Source organism: Nanorana parkeri, unplaced genomic scaffold (assembly GCF_000935625.1).
Source record: "Nanorana parkeri isolate BGI_ZX_2015 unplaced genomic scaffold, ASM93562v1 scaffold510, whole genome shotgun sequence".
NCBI classification, from domain to species: Eukaryota; Metazoa; Chordata; class Amphibia; order Anura; family Dicroglossidae; genus Nanorana; species Nanorana parkeri.
Window position 1 is genome coordinate 107305 of NW_017306778.1, and position 17871 is coordinate 125175.

A 17871-nucleotide genomic window follows, 5' to 3' on the forward strand; every position below is an offset into this window, starting at 1 on the left:
AGAATACCACCAGCTATAGAAGACTACAAATCCCAGCAATAAATGATATAGCAATGCAGAATAATATGAATTTACATACTCTGTGTTGCTCCAGGGTGGCGGTCTGATGTCTCCAGGGTCTCAGGAAAGCTGTGCAGAGTTTTAGGATGGATGTGTGGAGTCTCAAGGGGGCTGTGCGGAGTCTCACGAATGCTGTATGGGTTCTCAGGTGGGCTGTGGAAGTCTCAGGTTGGCTGTGTGTGGTCCCAGGTGGCCTGTGCGGGGTCCCAGGTGGCCTGTGGGGGTCACAGGTTGGGCAGTGCAGATTATTATTATTATTTAATTTTATTATATTTTTTACTTTTAATCACGTTTTTGTTTTATATTTTTTTTACTTTTTATCAGTTTTTTTTTCATTTTAAGTTATTATATTATTTTTTACTTTTTTTCACTTATCTTTATTGCTATCACACAGGGGATAACAAGCCCCTGTGTGAGAGCATTCAGAGGTGACAGGTTCTCTTTATGAGCCTGCCCTCCAGTGCAGAAGATACAGCACACATGTGCTGTATCTTCTGTACAGCTCAGGCTGTGACAGCTGACACAGGAGCGCTGCGAGTACAGTGGCCCTGTGTCACTGATCACAGAGAAGAGCGGAGATCAGACGTTCTCTGCTCTGCTCCCCGCTCTCCATCCTGAATGTATTTGCTGTGGGCTGGGGCCCCCCAGAAGGGCACGGCACCAAGGGAGGCAGCCTGTAGGGGGCCAGACAAGCAGGCTGCATACAAGGGATTTCAGTGGCTGTATAGAAGCTGAAATCACTTGGGCAAAAGAGCACCCCCGCTCTACATTTAACCCTGCTTGCCCAAAGCAAAGCTAAATGTAAAAAAAAATCCCCACCCGGCACATAGGCATGCGCAGCTCATTTCATTAGGGTGTGCACACAAAAGTACAAACACACATGCGTATATATATATATATATATCTTTATAGGAATGCACTGGACTCGGGACTTAGGAAAGCACTGGACTCGGGAACGCACTGGACATAGGACTTAGGAACACAGATGACTCAGGAACGCACTGGACTCGGGACTTGGGAACGCACTGGACTCAGTACTTAGGAACGCACTGGACTCAGGACTTAGGAACGCATCGGACTTAGGAAAGAGGAACACGCTAGACTCAGGAAAGAGAAACACACTGGACTCGGAAAGAGGAACGCAATACTCGGGAACGAGGAACGCACTAGACTCGGGACAGAGGAATGCACTGGACTCGGGACAGAGGAATGCACTGGACTCAGGAATGCATTGGACTCGGGACAGAGGAATGCACTGGACTCAGGACTAGGACTCGGGAAAATAGTGCAAGCTCTAGTCAAAATGGGTGCATATGTTAAAAGGAGAGGCTAAACAGAATTGCACATAAAAAGAATGATCTAAAAGGCTAAAACTATTGCAATTACTCTGATAAATTCCCCTCCACTATGTTCTACATAGTTATGTTTTCTATGGGTACCGAACTGTCCAGGCCATTTTCGAATATCTTTGTAGAATAAGCAATGATTGATCGATTTTAACACTTTCTTTGCTTTACTCTATGACATACCCAAGGCATGCAGGTATACATGAGACAAATGCTTTAAATGCCATGATTTTTTAAAAGGAATAAAGCATTGTTTCAATGAGCTGTAAGAGTACCAACAAATTTGTCCATGTCTGTATAACTTTTTTTTCTTATGTTTAGATATTCTTCAAGTGATGGCAAAGGTTATTCCCAAACCAATAGGTCCATAGATTTAAAAAAAAAATGTTTTGGTCCATAAGGGTGCAGATGCAGCTGTTAATTCTACTTGCCACTTCAGCCCCCTATACCTCTGGACCAATTGTTACATTCAAATAGCCTATTTTTTTTCTGGACCTTCTTCAATGATAATTCAAATATAAAAGTCAATGTTTTTTTGTGTGCTAACAGAAAAGCATGCATTTCTACGCAAAGAAACACTACTGATTATTTGTGGATACACAATTGGTATTTGCTGTTGTAAACTGTTAACATTTACAGAAAATAATCAGGGCTTAAGTTGGGTACACACTGAGTAGGCCAACATTTTGTCCATTGGTGACCCTATTCGTGTGTGTGTGTGTGTGTGTGTGTGTGTGTGTATATATATACTTGTCTCTAATGGTTCCCATATCCTTGTATATTTAGTGAGTTAAGAAACTCATCTAAGGGGGTTATGCACAAAGCTAGCCGAAGGATCAGCCGTAGCTTCGGCTGATCCTTCAGCTAACTGCGATTGCGGGAGACCTTCGGTTCAACTCACTATTGACTTTACAGCTTCCGAAGGCGGCCGAGTGGCTCAATCGAGCCGAAAGCATATGCTTCGGCTTGACTGAGCCGAAAGCAACTCAATCGAGCCGAAAGCATATGCTTCGGCTTGACTGAGCCGAAAGCATATGCTTCGGCTTGACTGAGCCGAAAGCATATGCTTCGGCTCGACTGAGCCGAAAGCATATGCTTCGGCTCGACTGAGCCGAAGCGACAGCTGAAGCGGGGTGAATGGCCGGCCGAACGCCTCACAAATGACAGTAAGGCGGAGCCAGCCTTGATCTCACGGATGGCTCCGCCCATTTGTAATGACAGACCAGGGGGCCACTGAACTGTCATTAAACAATGACAACTGGGCGGGGACGGCCATGACGACACGGCCGGCTCCGCCCAGTTGTTATTCATTGGCCGGAACCTGCTAGAAGAATCTTTCAGCTCCCAGCCAAAAGGAAACAGTTCGGCGGAGCTAGTTGTTAGGGCTAGCTCTGCCCAATAGGTTTTGTTTTTTTCAGCGAGTGAGCTGTCGGAGCTTTGGTTCAGCCGGTCCAGATGTAGGATCGGCTGAGTCGAAGTCCTTCTGCACTTCGGCTCAGCCGAACATGCAGCCGATGTATGGCTGATTTCAGCCGTTCAAGCCTGAAGTGAATAGCCGAATAGCATTTGGCTCACTTCGCTTCAGCTGGGTAAATACCCCTCTAAGAATTGTGCAGTCTAAGATTAGACCACCTTTTGTTCAAATTCTTACTCATGCCGTCAATCATGTCATCAATATCGTGTCCTCATGTCATCAATAACGTTCTTGGTATAAACATTTTATTCCCGATATTGTGGTCCCCATTAATGATTTTGAAAATTGCAATTATGTGCCCTCTCAAGAGCCTCTTTTCTAAGGAGAAAAAGTTTAATTTCTGGAGGCGATCCTCATAACTCAGGTCTTCCATCCCCTTTATTAATTTTGCAGCCCTTCTCTGAACTCTCTCAAGTTCGAGGACATCTTTCCTGAGGATTGATGAACAAAACTGAACCACATACTCAAGGTAAGGCTGAATCAGTGATTTCTAAAGTGGTAGAATTATACAGTATTGTTATCTCTTGCCAAAATACCTATTTTAATGCAGGATAGTATCCTGCTTGCTTTGCTGGCCACTGCTGGGCATTGCATATTATTGCTGAATCTGTGATATATGACCACCCCCAGATCTTTCTCCATGTCTCACGTCCCCATTGAAGCACCCCCTAAATAGTAGTTTGCATACACGTTTTAGCTGTCATGTCAATAAAAAATTGCATTTGCCATCTTGCAGCCCACACCTCACATGTTCTGTCCTTACCCTCTTACTATTTACATATTTCAAGAATTTCCTGAGGTTTCTTTTTCTTTCGGTTGCTATGTGTTCTCTGTATGTTTTTTTTTTTTTTTTTGCTGCCCTGATTACTCTTTTGCATTTTTGTTGCATTCCTTGTAGTAGTTGAATGCCAATGTTGACCCCTCTGACTTATGTTTTCTGAAGGCCCTTTACTTCTCATTTATAGATCGCTTTACTTTGCTAGTTAACCACCCTGGTTTAACTTATGCTATTTTGAATTTGTTGGTAAATGGAATGCACTGGCGAATGCTGTTATTTAAAACTTCCTTGAAACATTTCCATTTAGTGTCACATAGTAGGTATCTCAGCTTATTAAAGTTAGCCTTATTAACCTTATAAAATTAAGTGTTCTTGTCATATCAACATGTCTATGTTTACTGGCATTTACTGTAAACATTATAATTCTCTGATCACTGTTCCCGATGGTGACCACTTTCCACATCTGCTGTCAGCTCTGTGTTGTTTAAAATTAATAAATCCAAGAGTGTTTTTTCTAGTTGAAGCTAGAATCTAGAATCTAGAAGCTAGCCATATGTCCCATAAAATTATAATTTTAAGTGAAGGGACTTACTTAAGTGTGCATTTCGAGTTGGAGTTTTCTAGTTGTTCCATTGACCAATCAATATCAAGTTGATCATTAGATCGACTTTTGCCGAAGGAACATGTTGGATATACCTCAGCCGAGCAGCCAATCAGCGGGAGATTCATCTATCCACATGTGGATGGAGGAATCTGTTTTTTTTTTTTTGTTCAGCCTTCAGATTGAACAAAAAAAATATGATAGTGTATACCCAGCTTTAGCAGTTTTACTGCAAAACTGACATATGGTTTAGAGATAAGAAGTCCTAACATACTTTACATCCAAGTGTGACCTGGTGATAGTGAAAATGTTCTTGAAATGTATGTAGACTGTAACCCAGTGGTTCTGGGTGTACAGTTTCGTCACAGGTGTATACAGAAATAATTTGCATGGCTCTAGCCCCTATCCTTAAATGAGGAATAATTCTCTAATGTTTGGAATTTGTGATGGAATAAGACACATAAATACCTTCCATTCTAAGGCAGCTCTGGTGTGCTCCACACTGGTCCACTGAACTGCCTTTTGGACAACCTCACCATAACTTGTCAGGTTATGCTTTCTCATTGCTCCCAAAGCCCAACCCCATAAAAATAAATGTTTCTATACAATGCAGCGATGAAAGCCAGCAAGCCTGAAACAACTGCATGCTTTTTGAAATACCTGGATCTATAATATTAGGCTGCAACTGTACTGCAAAATACCAGCTATTGCAGAGTTGGCCACAGGAGCACAATGGAATTTGTGACAGAAGAAGAAGCAAATACAATGTGTTTAAGAAGCCTTTACTGTGCTTGAAATGTCTGAATAGCTTTTTTTTTTATAAATTGAAATTTTTCCATCAATACTGTAATTCTGAGATAATTTATTTTATTGTCCTGTTTTGAAGATATGGGTCACTTTGTCAACCCTGGCTCTGTCTAAATTATACACTGAAGCAGGGTTGGTCCTGTTTCATCAACACAGGGTCCTATAAGGCATTTTGCACATAGTATCAGGTATTTGAAAAATATTTCACTATTACCTGCTCACACATCTCCTCTCTAAGCCATGTTTCAATTCACCAGTAAGAATAGTGAGCCTTAATAATTATCTATAATTTACTACAGCTAAAACTACCTATGTGAGCGAGGAACAAAAACGTATTTTATTGCATTTCTTTGTTTTTATATGTAGGGATGAGCTGCAGGTTCAAGTTGAGGTTGGGTTCAGAGCGTATCCAACCAGTTTACTGTTCGCAAACCTAAAGAACTAATATGGCCACGTGCCACCATAGCAGCCAACGATCAATGACGCACTTCCTGACCTCTGAACTTAGGTCAGGTGACTTAGAATGGCCAATAATGGGGGTTTTCTTATATTACAAAACAGAGAAAATGGTCACCAGCACTCCAAGTTTTCTTCAAAACTAAATCCTTTTTTTCATTCTTAAAGTTAAAGTTGTCAGGCTGTAGTCAGTCTGATTCTGATTGATAGTTTGGCTTTCTGAAGTCTCTCTTTCTTAAGTCTCTGAAGCGTTATAAATGTTTAGGCGGTTTGTTGTCAGTGGTGCTTGCTGGAAGAGGGTATAAATGTGTTGGGAAGTCAGTCTTTTCCCCGGGTCTCCTGTATTGGGGAGGGACAGTGTTTTCTCCAATGGGTTGGAAACCACAATATCCAGTTTCTTACAGTCAGGAGCTTTATTTACAGAATGCTGGGTTGGCTGAAAGGTTCTCTATCTGTGCATGTTGTAAGTACTTTTTGCCTATCATATTCTAAAGTCTGCAAGTCCGCAGGTGTCCTGTGCCCTAGCCCTCTCCCCTAATTTTCTTTACTGCAAGCAAAAGATCACCAGCGTGGAAGTCAGTTAAACAGTTGCCACTGGTGGGTCAGTGAGTGCTTTGGGGCAGCTGTGAAACTGTGTACCATGGACAGGCTAGATGGGCCCAATTAATCCAGCGGCTACTTAGGGGGGTGAGCACTACATGCCTAAACCACCTCACATTACATCACTCACCACATCTACCTATCCTTAATGATAAAATAAAAGTTAGGCATACACTGGTCAGGCCTACTATCCTTGATTAAAACTGTACTGCTGATGGCCAACTTTACACTGCTATATCCTCTTCGGTATCTTTTTTTTCTTTAAAAACTCTTTATGCCATCACTAATGGGTAAATAGTAAAATTGTTAGTATGACTTAATAGAACAAGATTTGAAATTATATAATTATTTACGTTATATACAGTAAGTTACTCAGTAGCTTCCTAAAAATACTTGGGCATTAGGCAATGATCTGCATATATAGATACTTTTTCTTTAATTTTACACAATAAAAAAGGTAATGTTGCCACAGTCCAGTCTAGTCCTTTTTTGCTGCAAGACATTGAACTATGGACAGTTTCATTGTATTTATCTGACTCTTCCACTTTTGCATGCAGAACATCTGCCTCTCAATTTAAGTCTGCCTATTTCTTTAATAATGGGAATTTCCTAAATTTACAAGCAGCTATGGTAAATAAGAAAGGGGGTGATAGTGAATGTGTTGTTTTGTGCAAACAACTGTACCACATAAGTATGCAGTGATGTGCTGTAAGTGTCAAAAAAGCAAGCTTGTGAAAGGGTGGCCAGACTATGCCCTTAGGTTTTCTCCCTTTGTTCCTCCCTAGTTATCCCTGCAGTGCAGGAATCAAGCCACTATCAGAAAAAGTGGCAGGGTTTTTTTGCACAAAATCCTCAAAGTAATTTATAAGTAAGTAATAAGTAATTTTGGGCCCACTCTTGGATGGTAACAGTAAATTCCCCAGCTTTTTCCCTTGTAATGGGCATAGGTGAAACATCCCGCTTGAAAACTTCCCAAAAAAGTTCCTCCTCCTTTCTGTCTGTACCCAAACACTTGTACGTCTCCACACAACAGAGTATTTGGGTCAACCACTTGGATGGTAGCAGTATTGGGAGAGGTGAAATGTCCCTCTGAAGTTCCCCCAAATGTATTTCTCATCCTCACTGCCAGCACCCCATCCCTCCTCTTCTCCATCATCCTCTCAACACTCCTCCTTCTCTTTACCACCAGCACCCCAATACTCCTCCTCTTTACCCTAGCACCCGAACCCTCCTCCTCTTATTTCTTTTCCAGCTCATAGCATTCCATATGCTGTTAAATGGAAGGGGTGGATTTCTGTGCAAAGTAATGGCGGCTGGCATATGACTTTTTTCTTCCACTTCTGTAGCAGTGGAGCAGAGGTTTGTGGATCAGCCTGGGAATAGCAGTCACAACATATTCGACCAAGTCCTCATAGCCAGTTGGCAGGGATATGGCTGGATTAGCATAGGAGGAAAAGGGCACAGAAAAGAAAGTGGTTTCTCTGTGCCCATGAGAAGATGGAGGAGGAAAAGGTCACAATGGGAAGCTCAAAATTAATGACTACTGTGCACCCTTGGGGGGAAGAAAAAGGGCCAAGAAGTTTTTGATAGATTATATGCGAGGGGGTGCAGTACAAAGAACTTGGCCAAACAAAAAATTGGCTTCTATAAGCCCTTCAGTAGGGGGAGAAAGAAAAGGGCACATTAGCAGGCCCAATGAAAATGGCTGCTATGCACTTATGAGGAGGAAAATGGCACATCAGCAGCACTCTTACAAAAAGTGGTTGCTTTGTTGCATTGAGGAGGAGAAGTGCATGCCTTTTGCTGCCAACTTGTAGGGCTGCTCCCACAAAGCTCTTTGATGCAAAGTCATGAGTTTTCTCATGCATGTGGTACCGAAATGGCTGGTACTTTTACCACGGCTGCAGGCAGAAGATGTACTGTGTAGATGATTGCCAACTTCTACCAAATACGTACCTAAAATCTGTACTTCGATTTTTATTTCTGAATAATTAGGAATGTGAGGATGGAATGGAGTTAAGGGATTGTGGGGTTGTGGTTTTAAACAGTTTTTGTTCACTCTATTTTGACGTTTAAGACAATGCAGTGTGGAATTGCAAAATAAAAACCTCACAAACTGTACTATTAAACTATTGTACCCAGGGCCGGATTTACTCTCTCGGCTGCCCCAAGGCCGGGTTCCTCAATTGCCCGAAGCAGGGCTAAATGTAGAAAAAAACTACCTGCCCGGCGGCTGTGCTGCCCCTCTACTCCCTGCTGCCCCAAGGCCGGGCCTCCGTGACCTTGTGGGAAATTCGGACTTGATTGTACCACCATGCAATTTGTACAAAGTTTAGAGCTTTATTTTTTGTGCAAATCGTATGTGCAGGAGAACCGATCTTCCCTGGAACAGCTGATCGGTCCTGAAATGTCACTTCTCTCTGACTGCGATCTCACATTCCACCGTACTCACAAAGTGACATTTCAGGACCGATCAGCTGTTCCAGTGCAGATCTGTTCTTCTGCACATACGATTTTCGATGCCGATCGGCCCTGGAACAGCTGAGAAAGCGTTGGAATGTTCTACCTATTCCACCAGCGTAAAACTGAGCGAGGTTACGTTAAAATGTGTGACCACGTCACCGGTCACACATTCTAACATAGTCTCAAACTTTGATAGAACAGAGGCCTGTCTGTAATCATGTAATCAGAGAAATAGATTATAATAAGGAACATTGGGGTGCGTGGCTTGGCGGCACATGTGAGCAGAAGCACATAATGGAGCTCCGGCGCTCAATCCTGCAAATATCCTGTTCATCCTCCTATACCGCCCGTTTCTGCACCCCCTAACTACATCAACCGATATCGGTCTCACCCGGGAGCCTTCTTTGCCTGCCAGCGGGACATCTACAAGTCAAGATGACAAAGACCGGTGCTGCGGCCCTGGAAACAGGCTCGCGCTTGCAAGATGGCGGCGGCGCACGATCTCAGACACCCCGCAAGACTAAGAAGGATAACGCTAAGGAGGTGGCCTCGAGGCTGGAGAAATTTGCTAGGGGTACTGCAAAAGGTCAGTCTTGCTTACATAAAGCAGGGGATGAAGACGGTTGTTCCGCGCTACCGGCCCACCGTGCAGAGGACGACTCTGTCACCTCTGATGCTGAGGAAGAACCTGTGAGTCCCCCTCCGGCTCCATCTAAGATACCCAAGTCTCCCAAGACCCACATTACATCCTCAGACCCCACTCTTAAGGATGTCTTTGCGGCAGTCCAGCTGTGCAATATATCCCTCTCATCCCTGACGGAACAAGTTCATGGCATGAGGGCGGACATTTCATTCCTCCGCCATGATCTCCAAAAGGTCAGGGAGAAGACCAAAGTGCTAGAACATCGGGTGGGGGATCTAGAGTACCTTACGACCCCACTCCAGGCTGACCTAAAACTGGCACTGCAACGCTCCGCTGATGGTCTCCTCAAAACTGAGGACATTGAGAATCGACTCAGGCGTAACAATATCAGGGCGGTTGGTATCCCGGAGCGAGCAGAGGGCTCAGACCCCACAGCGTTTGCAGAGAAATGACTGCTAAACACCATTGGGGGAGAATTCCTTTCCCCCATGTTCCTGGTGGAACGCACCCACAGGGTCTCCACACGTCCACTACCGCCAGGTGCCCCCTCCGCGTCCCATGCTGATCCGCATACTGAACTATGGAGATAAGGAGGCCATCCTGCGTGGAGCTAGGGAGCTGGGGATCTCTTCATCGACGGCTCCAGGATCATGCTCTTCCCAGATTTCTCGCAAGAAGTCCAGAAACACAGAGCAAAGTTTCAGGAGGTGAATAGTCGTCTACGGCAACTGAAGTTTCCATATGCTATGCTCTACCCTGCCAAGCTCCGAGTTGTTGCGTGCAACAACACCGTCTTCTTTGACACCCCGCATGCTGTCTCTGCATGGTTGGATCGGAAATCGCCATCACGACCAGGATCCTGATCTGGTTCACAGCCAGCTGTTATACAAAAGGTCCCGCTTTATTTCTTTTGGATCTGCCCGGTTGGTGGGCCTGCTTAGAGCACTTGGGGATGCCTATCTCCTGCAAAGCAACGCCGGAGCCTACGTGTTCAACACCACTCTTTTTTTCCCTAGTCTTTATGCTGCTAGAAAAGGAGACGTACCATCTTTCTCCCCTATCTACCTACCGGGTACAGAGGTAGATTCAGATGTCTCTAGCCCCTGGGACTTCTGAGTGGAGACTGTTTGGTCGATATATCTTTCTGCACTGTACTTTATTCGGTTTGGAATGTGTGATTGCTAATATATATATACCTCCTCCATACTCTAGCGATGCACTCAGGGAATTGGTGCTTTTCATCAAAAACAAACTGCCACTGCCCATTTTGGTGGTGGGAGATTTTAATAATATTATGTCCCTGTCCCAAGATAAGTTGCCCTCTCCGGCCACAGCTCAGACCCCCAGGTACTCCGGATTCCACAACTTCTGCTCCGAGGTGGGATTGGTGGATGCGTGGCGTAATCTTTATCCGGATACCACACAATTCACCTGTTTTTCTGCCACGCACCGATCCCTCTCCCGGATAGATTATGCCCTGTGCTCCTCAGAGTTCCTTCCCTTGATTATTATTACGGTTGATATTTTGCCCAGATCCTTGTCCCCATACTTACCACCTTCAGAGCCGGTAGACAGCCTCCATCCCTTCCTTGGAAACTAAACCCATATTGGCAGACGCTGATCCCAGAAGGTGCATCGCTAGAGGAGGAAATGCATATTTTTCTGTCCCTGAACACAGGTACTGCCCCCCAGGGTTGTGTGTGGGACTGTTTCAAGGCATATACTAGAGGTCTGCTCATGAAGCAGATAAACGTAGTAAAATCCAATAGCAGACGGGCAGAAATGGAAGCGCTGAATTAGGTTTCCTCTTCTGAGGCTGGATATGGGCTCTCCCCCACCCCCGCTCATCTGGCTGCTCTGGAAACGAAACGAGCCTTCCTGGCTGATCTGCTTTTGCAGAAAGCCAGGAACAAACTATTCTTCTCAAGCCAGATGAGGTGGGAGGAGGGGGAGTCCACAGGTAAACTTCTGGCACACCTTTCTAGAGTCCAGGGGGGGCCATGCTTTGTTGCCTTATTGAGAAGTCACGCGAGTCAGATTTGCTCTGATTCTGAGGGTATTTTGTCCATTTTCACTGAATTCTATAAGGATTTGTACCTTTCTAAAACTGGGTGTACGCAAGCTGAGCTGAGGGACTACCTCGGCAAAATCGCTTTGCCGAGCCTGCTCCCAGAAGCATGAGATGCACTGGAAGCAACTGCTCCCAGAAGCATGAGATGCAACTGGTGTTGGATGAGCTGGAGGCTGCGGTCTCTAGCTTCCCCAACAGTAAGGCTCTGGGCCTGGATGGGTTGCCCATTGAACTTTATAAGAGGTATGACAAGGTGTTGCTCCCTGTGCTTCTGGATACCCTGAATGATGCCTTAGTGGCAGGCATGTTACCACGCTCTATGTACGGGGCAGCTGTGATTCTTACTCCCTGACGCATACAGACCTATCTCGCTCCTAGGAGTAGATGTCAAAATTCTCGCTAAAGTGTTGGCTATGCGGCTGTCTAAAGTAATTACCTCCATCATACATGCAGATCAGACAGGCTTCATGCCACACAAGTCCACAGCGATGTACATTCACAGGGTATATCTCAACATGCAGGCCCCTGTTGATATTTCAGATGGCAGGGCTCTCCTTGCGCTGGACATAGCAAAGGCGTTCGACAGCGTGGAATGGTCCTATCTATGGGCCACGCTGTCTGCCTTTGGTTTTGGACCATGCTTCATTTTCTGGGTGGCTTTGATATATAGGGATCCATCGGCACAGATACGCCTAAATGGAGCTCTCTCCCCCCCTTCCAGTTACAGCGAGGCACTAGGCAGGGGTGTCCTCTCTCCCCCCTGCTCTTTGCCATAGCCATGGAACCATTGGCCTCTATGGTATGCTCATCGCCAGAGATTAAGGGATTTGTCAGGGGAGGTAGTGAGGACAAAATAGCCCTGTACGCAGACGATACGCTACTGTTTCTGGCAGACACCCAGACCTCTCTCGCAGCAGTTATGTCCAAGCTCTTGGAGTTTGGGCGATTTTCCGGCCTATATGTCAACTAGTCCAAATCCGCACTGCTCCCGCTTGACCCTATGCAGTCCCCTCTTCCACCTACCGCATCACATTTGCCTATTGTGTCCCACATTACATACCTGGGCATTCATATGACTGCCAACCCTAACAACTTCGTAGAAGACAATCTGGTCCCTCTGCTGAATAAGTTAAACGCACAATGCAAAGTCTGGAAGAAACTCCCTTTATCAGTGGCTGGTAGGACCAACCTAATTAAGATGATTTGGATGCCCCAAATATTGTATTTTCTCCACAATTTCCCTTGTTGGATCCCACAAAAAATCTTTAGAAGGATTCATTCTCTATTTAGGGATCTTATCTGGAATGGTAAGCCCCCTCGCATTAGACTAGAACTCTTCCAAAACCCCAAGGACCAGTGGGGCTAGCCCTCCCCAACCCATGGATATACTTCCTGGCCTCGCAACTTCAGCACTTGGCGGGTTGGTCTCTTACGGAAGACCCACCCGCTAATGCTAGAATTTTCGCTCATATGTTCCTATCTAAAGCCCCGCTATCATTGCTAGACACTACTTTACTGTCCCGCTCTGATCTCCCGACACCGAAGCTGCTTGCCAGGGTCTGGGTGTCTGTTAGGGCCATACTGGGACTCTCCGAGATTACCACCCTTACCCCTCTACGGGATAATGGCAAAATGCTGGAGGTACGTAAACTGCAGGGCTTTGTCTCCTGGGAGGAGGGAGGGAATACACCTGCTATCCCAGATATATGATGCAGGCACTCTATGCTCCTTTCAGCAGCTTCAATCTAGATTTAATAATAGGGAACATTACAGTGTAATATTCCCCATTAAACAATGCCAAATAAGGACACTGATTGGTAATATTTTTTCATTTTCATTAAAAAACGATGTTTATGAATTAATGTTTCAGTATGAGCATTTTCTGTTTTCAGGCTTGTGCTACATAGGATGAAATGGATACAATACCGTATATCTTTTTCTTTTGTCTAATACGGCAGCATTGTTATTTGTATGAAGTTCCCCAAGAATGCAACAAAGCTCGTAAGTGTGTGACACCAAATGTATGTTTTATATGATACTGTAGAATGCTTTTCTTTCAATAACACTCAAACATAATATATTAGGTAAGTCACAGACAAATAGAAGATCTGAAATAAAAAGTGTTAGTGATCCAATTTCTTCAACAAATGATTGGTGGAACACATACACCATGCTGTTGGAAATGTTAAAAGGTATGCCCACACATTACACAAATTTACTCCCAACCTCCCTCTCCCCCTCTTGAGCATGCTCTAGCACCATCCTGTAACATGAAAAAGCTTTTACAACTCCCTATGACACCATCACCAGACTTTTCAAATTTAACAGCTACTGGTAGTTCAGTTTTTATCGATGGCTTGACCCCCCAGAACTGCATCTCCAAAGAGCTTTCTACCTGCAGACAGTGTGAGGGACGACTAATGGGAGTCAAGGCAGTGGCATTGTTTTGCTTTAGAAAGAAAACCATGAATACATATGGAGAGGGACAGACAGGGGTGGGGGATAGATAGAGATCTGTAGTCCAACAGGCAGGGCTGGCCACGCTACATAGAATTTTGGAGCAGGAAAAGCACTGTGTTGTTAGTGGTAGTTGTTATTTTTCTATACTTGCAGCATTTTTAAAGAGATAAAATATTGCAAAATGTGAATGTATTGCAGATATGTACTGAATATTTTTTTTTCATCTTGAAATCTTTATTGGCCGTATTTCTCTTTAGGGTTACAGGAGGACGTTTACTCATGTCCTTCTGTGACCCAAAATTCAGCATATAGCGAGCTATTGCCCACAGGGCTGGTGCTAGCCTATATTGCGCCCTAGGCAAGACCAGCTACATAAAGATTGGCAACTTTGATTTTCTGAAGACAGATTTGTAGAAAAAAAATTAAACAATTAAACATGAGACTGTTAGATTTCTTTTAAGAAAGCACTGTAATTTGTGTGAACAAGCCCTGAAGGTTCCCTGCATTCTGGGGTGGGAGGAGGCGAGGTGGTGCATTGAAGCCAATGGCAATGCAGTCACGCACCCCAACCAGCAGTGCGATCACCCACACCATGCAGCATTTTTTACAATCGCACTGGAATGGGACGCAGGCATTGATGTGCCCCGCATTATGGTGCAGTGATAGCACTGCTGCCTCCTCCTGCCCCAGAATGCAGGGAACCTTTCACGGCTTGTTCACACCAATTACAGTACGTTCCAGCGTGGTTAGCTGCTGGAAAGCACTGCATCGCACACTAAACTCCCCCATGCCTCACACTGTGCAATTCAGTCTGTTCCAGCAGTGAATCATGCGAATCATGAAGTCTGTGTTTGTGCCTAGGCATTCCTCACCTTGCTTAGCACTGAAACATGCAGGAAAGTTATAGGTTTAGCTTTGCACGGCTCTGCTCACTGTTTATAGGCAGGGAGTAGGAGTAAGGCCTCATTCACACAGCATAAAGTCGGGCCGTACAGATCCGTGCAGCGTGCACGGCCATATCGGGCTGTTCCCGGAGGGACAGGTGCTGCATGTGATTGCACGCAGCAACCTGTTCTTCCCTATGGGAGGACGCGGACGTACGCTGCCATACACACTCCCCAACTGCATATCCATGTGGGTCCAGGTGTCTGTGCTCGGACGCAGACAGGAATGGCCCGATGCGGCCGTGCACGCCACACAGGCGTATATGGCCCTCGACTCTATGCTCTGTGAATGAGGCCTTGGGGAGCAAAACCACAACAGAAAAGACTGAAAGTAAGATTAGAGCAAGAACTCATATGTTACCATGAGAAATGGATTAGGGCAAATCAAGTCAAGGCAGATATTCAGGGACACACAGAGGGGAGATATTGAGCAATGGGTAGCAAACATATGAGGAAATCCAGCAGAGTTTTCATAGGAAATATAGTGCAAAGGTATATGTAGTGCAGAAACTGCGGGCAAATGATGATTGGATGTAACCACACCATTGGGCTGATATACCAAAAGGAGTTGACTTCAGTGATCCAATATTTTCATTTTAAAAATGAAATTCCTGTTTAATTATTTATCTGCATTGGATATCTAAAGTGAAATATTTTAGTAAATCAGTCTCAATACCAATTGCTGTTTTTTTTCGCAATGACCAATGACTGATGGGACTGATGGGTCCGCACAGGGATCCTTCATCAGAGCGACAGTCACTGTCACTCTGATGAAGGATCCCTGTGCGGACCCGAAACGTTAGCACTGTATGACAGTATGTGACATACATGGGTATTGAATAAACATATCAATACTTTAAAAACCCTTCAAGTGTGTGCCGGTGAATTACTTTTATTTACTATTAGTGTTTTGCACGGCGCCATCCGTGTGGTCACCTGGGCACCACATATACCTTGTGGTTTTGAGACCTTGGCAGTGCGAATGGGATTTGGACTGTTTAGACGGTGTGTAATGACTCGCTGCCAGGCTTCCTGATTGGCCGTAAAGCAAGCTCCATGCTCTCTGGTGACAAGGGAGCATGGAGCCGGCTTCCTGGCCAATCAGGCCCCCTACAATGTAGTCATCCTACAGAAGGAAGGACAGTATCAATACGAATTCAGAGATGATTTGAGGATCTATAGGTGAATGATGCACAAATAAGATAAATTTTTGATAATAGTTAAGGTACCTGAATGCATTTTTAAGATTTAACTCCTGAGTTTAGTGTCACTTTAAATGTATCCCACTAATACAGCATTTAAACAAATGTATTAATATTATTTATAATCACATAGAAAGTTTAACCTGTCGAAAAGGGACAGAAGCTAATAAAAAGCACTCCAAATGAATAGCGTTTTCTTGTTTTAAGACGGCTCTTCTATGTTATCTACTATTCAGATATAAAATAATTTTGTCTCTGGTTTCCCAATACTCCCTTTATTATGATAATAGTTGGTCTCTTGAGGTTTATTCATTTGAGGTTTAAATTTAGTTACCTTTCATCTGCTTTAACTAATTATTTACATACTTTGTTTTGCAGTGCTCAATGATGTAAAGCCAATAAATTTATCAGTGACAATGAAAGAAAGAGTTTTAAATCTGTCTTGGGACTGTGGTTTTCCTCCAGAGATCAAAAGCAAGATGGGATATGACATTTATTTGAAAAATGATGAAGAATATGATTATAAAACTGGGGTAAAATGTTATATTCTGTTATGTGTTCCATCTGACCCTCTGGGACTTCTGTGTTTATCTGCATTTTGTGGTTTGATTTTATTTTGTTAGAAACAAATTTTAGTGGGTGTGTACTTCAAGCCGGAAACGTGTAAGATTTCACACCCCAATTAATAAATGGTAGCTACTAGAATAAATTCCACCCAAGGGTGTGCCAGAACCCCAGGGGGAGGGGCTTTCAAGAAATACTTAATGCTCTCTTGTTATATATAAAAGTTTATAAATTAATTTATTATTATATCACTCTCCCGACACGACTCATGTGCTTGATTGCCTCTTCACTTGAAGTAAAGGTGAATATAGTTGACCTGCTGTGGTCCATCGCTCTATACTGGCATGTATTCCGATTGGACTCCTTCATGTAAGCTTGAAACATATACAAATTTGGCAACTTTGATATATGTCTGTCCTGCACAGGCATGCCGTTTTTAATTTATTGCACATGAATTGGTCCCCATGTAGGATATACAGTTCCTATCACCTTGAATAAGCCCAGTAGGGCGAAACATGTCGGGACTATTTTGAATGAATTACTAATCATGATGTACAAATGAATCATGTGATATCAATGCTATATATGGAATAACCATACTATGCAATAATCATGTTTTATAAATTGGAATTTTAACCCTTAAATAATTATTTTATAATAATAAATGAATTTATAAACTTTTATATATAACAAGAGAGCTTTTAGTATTTATTGAAAGCCCCTCCCCCTAGGGTTCTGGCACACCCTTGGGTGAAATTTATTCTAGTAGCTACCGTCTGATTTTATTTTGATGCTCATACTTTTTCAAATCTTATTTACTTATTATTCCACCTCTCAACTGTCAGAAAAAAATCTCTGACCCTCACAAAATCTGTCATTTACATCACATGCATTAATTGGTGCATGGGGATAACACTTTGTGTAACTGGTGCCTCTCAATCCTGGCTGTCACTGACAGTTGTGGTCTCCAATGATGATCCATAACCAATCAGAGTGGATCCCAATCATGTGATCATGTGACATAGTGATAACATGCAGGCTGGACACTTCAAGAACTCTGGGCAAATACAATCTTAACCCCTCGCAGTGGGGCTACCCCTGCACTGCAAGGGTTAAGTGCTCATTTTCCCTAGGGAGCTAAAATAACACAAATATCCTCACTTGAGCTGCAATCCCAGCTGGCTCCTAGACCAGTATCATCAGCCTCTCTCCTCCTCTGCTCCAGCAATGGAATGCCCCTCAGTTTCATCACATCCTATGCACTGAGAAGGACGGGATGACTCACAGGACCTTAGATTGCTGGAGCGGAGGGGGAGGGAGGCTGAAGGGATTATTCTAGGAGCCAGCTGAGATCTCGGTTCGAATGAGTATATCTCTTGTATTTTTGCGCCTTAGGCAAAAT